Below are 11,193 nucleotides of genomic sequence, written 5' to 3'. Positions count from 1 at the left end.
GGTTTAAATCCTTCTTTATAAGAGTTCAAACCTAGGATCTCCTGCTTCGTAGTGCGTTACGTTCACTATCCTTCACCCAGCGGTCGATTAAGAGCGTTGGAAAGTGGGATCTAACTGGTCCATAGAACCCCCCCCCCCTCGAATCGACATCGTTTATTGCAAGTTACAAAAAAGCAGAACGTTTGTTAAGTTTTATTGTTAATAACGGAAATAAAGTCAAGTTAGTATTCGAACAAAAAAAACAAAGAAAAACGGCGTAAGATCGAAAATTTGAGGCTGCACCAGTTTATGTTTTACCATTTAATCCAAAGAATAACTGATTCCACAGTTTTCAAAATTCAAAAAATTAAGTTTTATATGAATGATCAAACAACATAAACTTTATAACTAAAATTGCTCTATTACTTTTAAAGCTTTTTCTGGAGGTATCTAAAATTTAATAAAATAAAATTACTGTTCATTTCAGTACACACTGCATGAAACGTAAAAAAGAATAATAATAAATAAATAAAAACAGTTGTGCTGTATATTCACACTTTTGATGGATAGAGTAGAAAAATCTCCTCAAGAACATAAGGACAGCAATAATAAGAAATAATAATAATACGTTTGGAATAAATTAGTTTATTATTATGAAATTTTAGTCATAATCATTATTTAATAATTATTATTATTGTTATTTATATTCAAATTTCTTGCGACGCCCATTGGGAACAATTATGAGTGAACCCCCCCGAAAAATGTTCCTGCCTACGGCCATGTATTTTATTATTTTCTTGTCGGAATAGAAAACGTTTTAAATCTACTATGGACATACTGTGTGATAGTACTCGTGTCAGAAAGTCAAGTTGCATCTAACACCAAGGTTCAGTGCAGTCCGTGCCAGAATTACTTGTCATTTATTGTTCACTTATGTTCTACATTGTTTTAAGGACTAGAATTGTACAGATTCTGCTTCAGATGACATCAACTGCTTCGGTGGCATTTTATTTGAATTCTTGAGTCAAGAATCTTGACTCTTCTCTTATCATTGTGTACACAAAGTGACTGACCGGTGGACTTTCATACATCTCACTCTACCTCGAACTTTCACGCAGCCAATTCAGTGGGAAGTAAATTCTGAGAAAACTTCACAAAATGGTTTTCGGCACGTATGGAAAAGATAAAGTAGACATCACAAATTCAACGTTCTGTTCCTGCCAATTGCTTAATTTTATATTAGTGTAATGTTTTGCGATTCTCGTGTTTAAGTAACAAGACCCAGTGGCGAACACTACCTCTTCAAAGGAGGGGTAGCGGAAGCTACAAGATACTCACCCACCCTGTCTCATATTTCAAGTGCATCCTATGATGATGGCCGGAATCAGTGGAGGATTCAGAAGTTACAGTTGGGAGGGGCAAATTTCAGTCAGGTATCTCACCTCACGGAGAATCAATTCTAACCTACACTTGAACTGTTTTACACCAACAATATACGGTTCTGTTAACAGGGGCCAACTATGGTCTAAAGATTACCATTTTTTTTGTTTGCAAAAACAGAGGTCCAGGGACCAGGGTTGAAATAGATGGGTTTTAAATAATATTCTCTTTATTATCATAATTCCTCCCATTGTCGCAGTAAATTCAATGACCAATATGAGGAGTTAACTGAATAAACAAAGAAAACAAAAACTATTTTCTTAAAGGGTCCCAGATTCGATCCCCTTTTGAGGCATACAGAAGGTCGATCCGCGTATATGTGTCCGATTTTGAACCGTCACCCCTGTGCACAGAATCGACCAATCCAAGCGGTTAAAAGCATGGGAGGACGGTTAGAGCCTGTAGTATCATGGCACTATCACGAGTGTGTGTTGTGTGCATCATGGCTCCACAGGTGAACCATTTTTGGGAGGGGTACGTAGTTGCACTTTTCCACGCCAAATATTCGGTGTCAAAAATTCAGAAACAGTGCAAAGAACATGGATGTGCCTTGGGTTCGACGACCATCAAGAACATAATCAAGCGGCATAAAAACCTCGAGGTTCCAGCTATTCAGTCGCCCACCAGGGGGACGAGGAAGGGAGCGTGCACTGCAGTGATGATACCCGTGTCTCGGAAGCTGCATCGAATGGTACTAAAGGAAACCTCCCGACGCAACGTGTGATGGCCACACGACTACACGTGGCCAAATCAACTGTGAACCACACCCTGTGTGAGAAATTAAACCTCCGAAAGGATTTAAAAGCCGTGAACATTACCTCAGTGAGGCCTATCAGTGTAAGGTATCATCACATACATCTCGTTCTACTAAGAACTTTCTGCCACATATGGCGACAGACATCGGCATTCGGGGTATTCCATCTCACGATATACTGGTGAAGTCACCGGATGCGAGTCCCATGAATTTCTGTGGGTTTGGTCTACTGAAATGGGCACTTTCCTCTCATCGTGTCACCACTCTCCGGGGCCTTTGGAAAGCCTGTCAGGAGGACTGGCAGAAGATTCCGCTTCCTGTACTTCATCGTAGCCTCCTACAATGGAAGTTACGTTGCAGGGCTATTGCCAAGACACACGGTGAACACATTGAGGCCAACCGATGGTGATCCCGTGGATTTTCATTAGGTAAGTGCTAGTCCAAAATCGGACACATATACGCGGATCGACCTTCTGTATTACATGGCGGTTCAGATCAAAATTTTAAACTGTACATCTAGTTCCAATTAGCTTATTCATGAGCATAATATAAACTTTAAGCTAAAAGATTAAAAAATCGGCAACTTACGTGTGTGAGTATGAGATATTTTTCGTACTACGTTTCGGAGGTTACACTACCTCCTTCTTCAGGTTGAAACGTTGTTATTCAGACACCTGACATGGTGCCTCGTCGTGAAAGTGAAGGTTAAGGATTTAGGTTAAAAAGTTACTTGAAGGACACTTTCTAAAAAAGAGTATAAATTACACATCTAAAACCGCGCAATACTATAAAAACAAAGGGAACATCCAAGGCTAAAGTCCGCGAACTGCCGACCAATGCACAGGGTAGGCGAATGCACAGTGTCAGCCCGTACCTGGGGAAAAGGAACTTCCCCTCCTCATACCTTCCAAACTGGGGCTCGGGAGTCACCAATCCAAGGAGAAGTCGACCTCCACCTCGGCGGCTTTCCTAACCTCAGGAGTAACATGGAAGCCCATTTCGTCCCTAAACACTGCGGCTTTATCCCATTTTTTAAAGAAATTAACCCAGCCGTCTTCTAAATTCCCATCGTCCCTATTAAGCTTATTCCAATTTTCCGCGCATATATAAGCAGCTTCATATACGTTCCTGTCCAATTTATTGTTAACCTCCCTAATAATTTCCCTTTTAGCAATCTTATGTCGGTTAACCAATATATGTTCAGACAATCCGGTTTTGGGTATGCCTTCCTTTACGTCCTTATCATGCTCTCCCCACCTGACTTGCATACTTCTCCCCGTTTGTCCCACATATTCCTTTCCGCATTCACACACTATCCTGTACACCCCTTTCCGCTCCTCAGGGTTATTGCGTCTATCCCCCCTCCCTTTCTTATATGATGTAAAGTGCTTTTCAATACTCCGGGGCGCTCTTACCCCACATTTTATTCCGTAACTCCTCACGGACTTTTCAATTTTCTCTGAGACCCCCTTAAAATACGGGATCCCCACGAAACATGTGCCTTATTCACCGTTTTCTATCCCAGTTTTTTTACCCTCTATGTCATATTGCGATGTTTCTTGCCTAACAATCCTTTTGGCTCTCCTAGCTACTTTTTCCAGGTCGCGGATAGTGTACCCATTCTTTACCCCCACTCTCCTTATCCATTCCCCTTCTTTCCGTTTCTCTTTCTCGTCATTGCACAGTCTTTCGGCGCGAATGTAAAAGTTAAGAAAAACATTTAATTTAGTCCTATTCGAATGTTGGGATCTCTTATGGAGGTACAGCTCTCCAGCTAACGGTTTATGAAAGACCCCCGTAACGATCCGTTGTCCGGTTTTAGTAAGGCATAAGTCAAGAAAGTGGATCTTTCCGTTGACCATATCTTCCCTAGTAAACCCAATCCTGGGGTCCTGCTTCCCCAATTGGTCGAAAATGCTGTCAAGTTTGATTTCATCCCCTATGATGAGGATGTCATCTACATACCTCCCATAATATTTTACCTCCCCCCTCCCCCCTGCATGCTCCATAGCGGTTTTTTCGACGTAGTGCATGAAGATGCTGGCCACAAGACCAGAGATGGGATTGCCCATGGCCAACCCTTCTTTTTGTCGGAAGATTTTATCGTTAACGTAGAAGTAATTGTACCCCGTAATGAGAAAAAACCACCGGACGTACTCCCAGGCGACCAAGATTTCAACGTTTTGGTCAATCAACCATCTATATAAACAATCCCCAGCTTTGTCCCGGGGGACACTGGGGTACAGATTAATAACGTCGAAACTACAGATTACGTCCCGTTCTCCTATGGTGAGTTTTTCGATGGTTTCTTTGACCATAAGAGAGTTTTTGACGCTATACGGAGTGTCCATATCCATTTTTCCCATCCTCTTAATCATTTCTTTAGCTAAACCATATCCTGGATGTGCATACATGGGAATGATTGGTCTGAGGGGTATCCCCTCCTTATGGGTCTTAGGTATCCCAAAGGCCGTAGGAATATTTCCTTCCTTAACCCCCTTAAGTAATTTCTTTTTTTCCGCGCTTCCCAAGGTAAAACTGGAAAAAGCGCGGAAAAAAAGAAATTACTTAAGGGGGTTAAGGAAGGAAATATTCCTACGGCCTTTGGGATACCTAAGACCCATAAGGAGGGGATACCCCTCAGACCAATCATTCCCATGTATGCACATCCAGGATATGGTTTAGCTAAAGAAATGATTAAGAGGATGGGAAAAATGGATATGGACACTCCGTATAGCGTCAAAAACTCTCTTATGGTCAAAGAAACCATCGAAAAACTCACCATAGGAGAACGGGACGTAATCTGTAGTTTCGACGTTATTAATCTGTACCCCAGTGTCCCCCGGGACAAAGCTGGGGATTGTTTATATAGATGGTTGATTGACCAAAACGTTGAAATCTTGGTCGCCTGGGAGTACGTCCGGTGGTTTTTTCTCATTACGGGGTACAATTACTTCTACGTTAACGATAAAATCTTCCGACAAAAAGAAGGGTTGGCCATGGGCAATCCCATCTCTGGTCTTGTGGCCAACATCTTCATGCACTACGTCGAAAAAACCGCTATGGAGCATGCAGGGGGGAGGGGGGAGGTAAAATATTATGGGAGGTATGTAGATGACATCCTCATCATAGGGGATGAAATCAAACTTGACAGCATTTTCGACCAATTGGGGAAGCAGGACCCCAGGATTGGGTTTACTAGGGAAGATATGGTCAACGGAAAGATCCACTTTCTTGACTTATGCCTTACTAAAACCGGACAACGGATCGTTACGGGGGTCTTTCATAAACCGTTAGCTGGAGAGCTGTACCTCCATAAGAGATCCCAACATTCGAATAGGACTAAATTAAATGTTTTTCTTAACTTTTACATTCGCGCCGAAAGACTGTGCAATGACGAGAAAGAGAAACGGAAAGAAGGGGAATGGATAAGGAGAGTGGGGGTAAAGAATGGGTACACTATCCGCGACCTGGAAAAAGTAGCTAGGAGAGCCAAAAGGATTGTTAGGCAAGAAACATCGCAATATGACATAGAGGGTAAAAAAACTGGGATAGAAAACGGTGAAAAAGGCACATGTTTCGTGGGGATCCCGTATTTTAAGGGGGTCTCAGAGAAAATTGAAAAGTCCGTGAGGAGTTACGGAATAAAATGTGGGGTAAGAGCGCCCCGGAGTATTGAAAAGCACTTTACATCATATAAGAAAGGGAGGGGGGATAGACGCAATAACCCTGAGGAGCGGAAAGGGGTGTACAGGATAGTGTGTGAATGCGGAAAGGAATATGTGGGACAAACGGGGAGAAGTATGCAAGTCAGGTGGGGAGAGCATGATAAGGACGTAAAGGAAGGCATACCCAAAACCGGATTGTCTGAACATATATTGGTTAACCGACATAAGATTGCTAAAAGGGAAATTATTAGGGAGGTTAACAATAAATTGGACAGGAACGTATATGAAGCTGCTTATATATGCGCGGAAAATTGGAATAAGCTTAATAGGGACGATGGGAATTTAGAAGACGGCTGGGTTAATTTCTTTAAAAAATGGGATAAAGCCGCAGTGTTTAGGGACGAAATGGGCTTCCATGTTACTCCTGAGGTTAGGAAAGCCGCCGAGGTGGAGGTCGACTTCTCCTTGGATTGGTGACTCCCGAGCCCCAGTTTGGAAGGTTTGAGGAGGGGAAGTTCCTTTTCCCCAGGTACGGGCTGACACTGTGCATTCGCCTACCCTGTGCATTGGTCGGCAGTTCGCGGACTTTAGCCTTGGATGTTCCCTTTGTTTTTATAGTATTGCGCGGTTTTAGATGTGTAATTTATACTCTTTTTTAGAAAGTGTCCTTCAAGTAACTTTTTAACCTAAATCCTTAACCTTCACTTTCACGACGAGGCACCATGTCAGGTGTCTGAATAACAACGTTTCAACCTGAAGAAGGAGGTAGTGTAACCTCCGAAACGTAGTACGAAAAATATCTCATACTCACACACGTAAGTTGCCGATTTTTTAATCTTTTAGCTTAAAGTTTATATTTAATTGTGAGTAATCCGCACCTTACCAGTATATTATTCATGAGCATAAAGTGGGCTTAAATCAATCTTTTAAAAATATTGAAGCCTGTTGGCAGAACATTTAAATCTTCAAAAACATTAGGCATAACAACAGGAAAAAACCTGGCAGTTGGGAGGGGCGATTGCCCATGTCGACCTTCCTGTGGAACTGCACCTGGCTGGAGTTAGTGTCTACAATGAATCATGTCAAGAGACAGTACACTTTAAAGCAACAAGAGTTGGAGGAGTGTGTTGTTGGTGATATAGCCTTGCAAAGGGAAGAGGTACAAAAGGAGACATGAAGAAGGATACCATTCCAACATAATTACAAAATATGGATTATTTTGAAAATATAGATGTTACTTTTACTGATATTTTCCTCTTTTTTTTTTCTTTCATTCCAATGTAACATGGCTAACCCTGTATTTGGAATTCTCTGGTAAATAATAAAAAAAAAATGACGAGACTAAGTTCCACAGTTTAAGAAATCAGCTTAATTTTGTGTTGTGTGCTATCAAGGAAGATATTGAGAAATTCCATTCCAAAACAGTAAGAAGTAATTATATATGTTCAAAAGATTATATATGACAACCTTCAAGCAAAATGGCAATAAGATGGCACGAACATGATTTGGACATTATAAATTAAACCTCAGAACAGGTTTGTCAGCTCACATCATCCAAGAGAAGCATTTGATTAAAAAGAGAAGAGCCTTGATGGGAAACATAGAGTTGAATGTCTGGGAAGCTTCGTTCATTGCAGAACACTGGAATGAATTAAACAATGAAAATGGTAACATAGATCCAGTATGGAGTTTTCTTTTTCACAAATGGAGTAAGCCACCATCTTTAAAATTTAATGTAATGGAAGACATCAAAAATATCTGTAAAGATGAAGATGATTTTGAATTTGCCTGCTGATATTTGGAATCTATAATTAAAAATGTGATAAAAATCTTCATCTAAAATAATATTAAAACAGACTGCTTGATTCACAGTTAAGTTGCTGTTACAACAATGTAATATTGAAAATATCCATTGTAAAACTGATTCTTTTTTGTTAAAAATTTTTAACCATTGTTTTAACTGTATCTTTAATGAAACGTCACAACAAAAACTGTGTTTTTATGCTTGTAACAACCGTAGACTACAAGAGAAATACTTCCTTCCAAGAACTGGTGAAAAAAATCATTACACAAAGAGGAATGTTTGTATTGTAATGAATTTAAGTATTTAAATCGGACTTGTGAGTTCTCAAAATGAATACAATATTTTACATGCTCAGTGCTCGTAGACATGCAAAAGGAGTTGGCAGTTGCTATCCCTAATACTGTCCCTTAGAAATTTAATACAGATGAATCTTTTCACATTTTTAATTAAACAATATTATACTCTTAAACAGTGGCGGCGATTGGGTTCCAAAACCAGGGGGGGGGGGGCAAGGTGGCAAAACTGAAGGGGGGGTGGGGCAAAAGTGGTGAAAAGTGTGGGGGCATCAGCCCTTCGCTCACCCCCATAATCTCCACCACTGCTCTTAAAGACAAATTAAATATTTTCATGCAGATGGAAGTGCCAAGTAAATACAGAGGGGGACGGGTGAATTATTTACTATATAATTTGACTATCCCATGTCGTTCTCTAACATACCCGAGTGCAGAGGTTATAAAAATGAAACAGAACCACGCTACTATTGGACTAAATCCATATTATTTGTTAGGGTATAAATCCTTAGTAAACATATAACTAAGCTGGACCAAAGAGCGTTTTATAACTGTAATGACTATTAAATAAGGATGGTTTAAAAACAAAGGAACATTATAGAGATGGCATCGAAAAACAAACTCACCTATACAGATGCCGTGAATTCAACAGCAAGAACACGCCAATATGGCTGCTCCTTCTTCTTGACTAGTCCACTAGAGAGGAGAACTAATGACACCAGAACCAAGGTACCTGGTTTCACCCCACTACCCGATCTTACCCCACCTTCCCCTATATTTTCAACATTGTAAATATAAGAACAAAAATAAAGGGTCTTCCAAAATGTACTTTAGGATTTTAAATGCTCATAACTAATGAATGCGCTTTTGTTTTCAGGCAAAACTGCATATACCCTAAGTTGAGAAGTATACAAGTTTGAGGATGGCACCATTGTCACAAGATCAACATATTCTGATCATAAAAACTTATTTTGAAAATAGACGTTCCATAAAAGAACACACAGAAAAATTCGTGAATCTTTCGGTGCTTTCAATCGTCTCACTGAACAAGCAATTCGCAATCTCATGAAAAAATTTGAAGAAATTGGATCTGTTCATAATAAGCCATCTTCAGGGAGAACAAAGGCTGCACGTTCTCCTGGAAACTCCCCTGTACGTGAGAGTATCGTAAATGATCGATCAACATCAATTTCTCGACGTTCGCAAGAATTACACATCTCTCAAACCAGTCTTTGGAGAATTTTGCTCGAAGATTTGCATTTACATGCCTATAAGATTCAGTTAACACAAGAATTGAAGGTAAGAGACCATTTGCAACACAGACATTTTGTTTGATGTTAGAACAGAGGGCAACAAATCCCGAGATTTCTCATCACATTATCTTCAGCGATGAGGCCCATTTCACTTTAAATGGTCAGGTTAACAAACAAAATTCTCGCATTTGGGGCAAGGAAAATCCTCGCATTATTCAACCACAAGCACTTCACGCACAAAAATGTACGGTTTGGTGTGGTTTGCGGTCTAGAGGAATCATTGGTCCCTTTTTCTTTGAAAATGACAATGGTGATGCTGTTACAGTGAATGCGGACCGTTACATAGAGATGATTACAGATTTTTTGTGGCCTCAACTTCACGGAGTCGACATTTCTGATGTTTATTTTCAACAGGATGGGGCTACAAGCCATACCACGTGAGCTAACATTGCGTTATTATGCACTAATTTTCCTGGTGGATGTGTGATTTCAAGTAATGTTGATGTCAATTGGCCGCCGAGATCTTGTGACTTGACATGGTTGGACTTTTTTCTTTGGGGCTATTTGAAAAGCAAAGTGTATGCCACGAAATCAGCAAACGTTCCAACCTTAAAAGATAACATCAGAGCCGCCATACAAGAGATTACTGTACCAACGATTGAAAATGTCATATGTAATTATGATGTACGTGTTGATTGTTGCCAACGTAGCCGGGGAGGACATTTGAATGACATAATCTTTCATGTGTAATTGTAATAAAGGGTTCTTCCATTTCAACCAATTAAATCATTCATTGCACTTATGTTTGTGTTTTTATTCTGTGACAACATCCTAAAGCCTTTTATGAAAGACCCTATATAAATACATTTTTATATGAAATATCCCTCCCCCACAAAAAAAGTTAAGATAAAAATGTACAATATGTTTTCAGTTAAAAATCCTGCAAAAAAATCTGTTTTTTTCAAAATTCCTTGACCACCACAATTTAGACATTTGGCTAGCGAATCTGGTACAATTGTTTTTTCTTCTTTATTTTTTGCACAGTGTAACTGGTTTAGTAATTATCTAAGGCACAGATTATTTAAAGTCAGGTTTCAAAATGCTCTTTGCAAACCTGGTTGTATCAACAAAGGTGTACCTCAGGGGTCTCCCCTGAGTCCCCTTTTGTTTATTTTATTTCTAAATGATACAGAAGATGTTGTAAAGTATTTGAAATGTCTTTTTTATGCTGGTGACTTTAAGCTGTATGCAGAGATTAATGATGTAAATGACCATTATAAACTACAAACGGACATGAATGCAATTAAGAAGTGGTTAGATGATAATCAACTTTCTATCAACTTGTCTAAGTCAGTTGCAAAGACCTTCTCACGCAAGAGACAGCACTCCTGCTACAATTATAACATAGACAATGTGAATCTTAGTCTTGTAGAAGATGTTAAGGATCTTGGGGTTTTTCTTGACAGGAAACTTAGCTTTAATATGCATCTTAATCATATGGTGTCAACAAGTAGAAACTGACAGGTTGGGTCATAAACAAATGGCAAGGTCTGAACAACCTCCACCTTCTCTTAGTTATGTACATGGCATTTGTCAGGCCCATTCTGGAATTCAGTTCTGTGACATGGAATTTCTCCTGTGGTGTTGGAAAATGTGACATGATTGAGAATATACAAAAGAAATTTCTTTCCTATTTATAGTTTAGATTTAAACTGTTTAAATTATTTTATAGTTATGACAACCTATTGAACAAGTTAAAAGTTGAATACCTTTCAGCTAGAAGAAACAGAAATGGCATAAAATTCGCTGAGAAAATTTTAGACGATTACTACTCTGTCCCTACGCTTTTATCGAGAATATCTATAAGAGCTACGCCGTATCGAGTACGTACTAAAGGGTCGTTATTGACAACATTCACAGATTATAAATATAATGAGTTTTTAAACTTCATAGTCAGTAGTTATAATGATTTCCAACGAGCCTAAAGATCAAATTGTATTTTAAT

Source organism: Lepisma saccharinum, chromosome 6 (assembly GCF_977018435.1).
Source record: "Lepisma saccharinum chromosome 6, izLepSacc3.1, whole genome shotgun sequence".
Taxonomy (NCBI): domain Eukaryota; kingdom Metazoa; phylum Arthropoda; class Insecta; order Zygentoma; family Lepismatidae; genus Lepisma; species Lepisma saccharinum.
Note: the sequence above shows the minus strand (reverse complement) of the source record.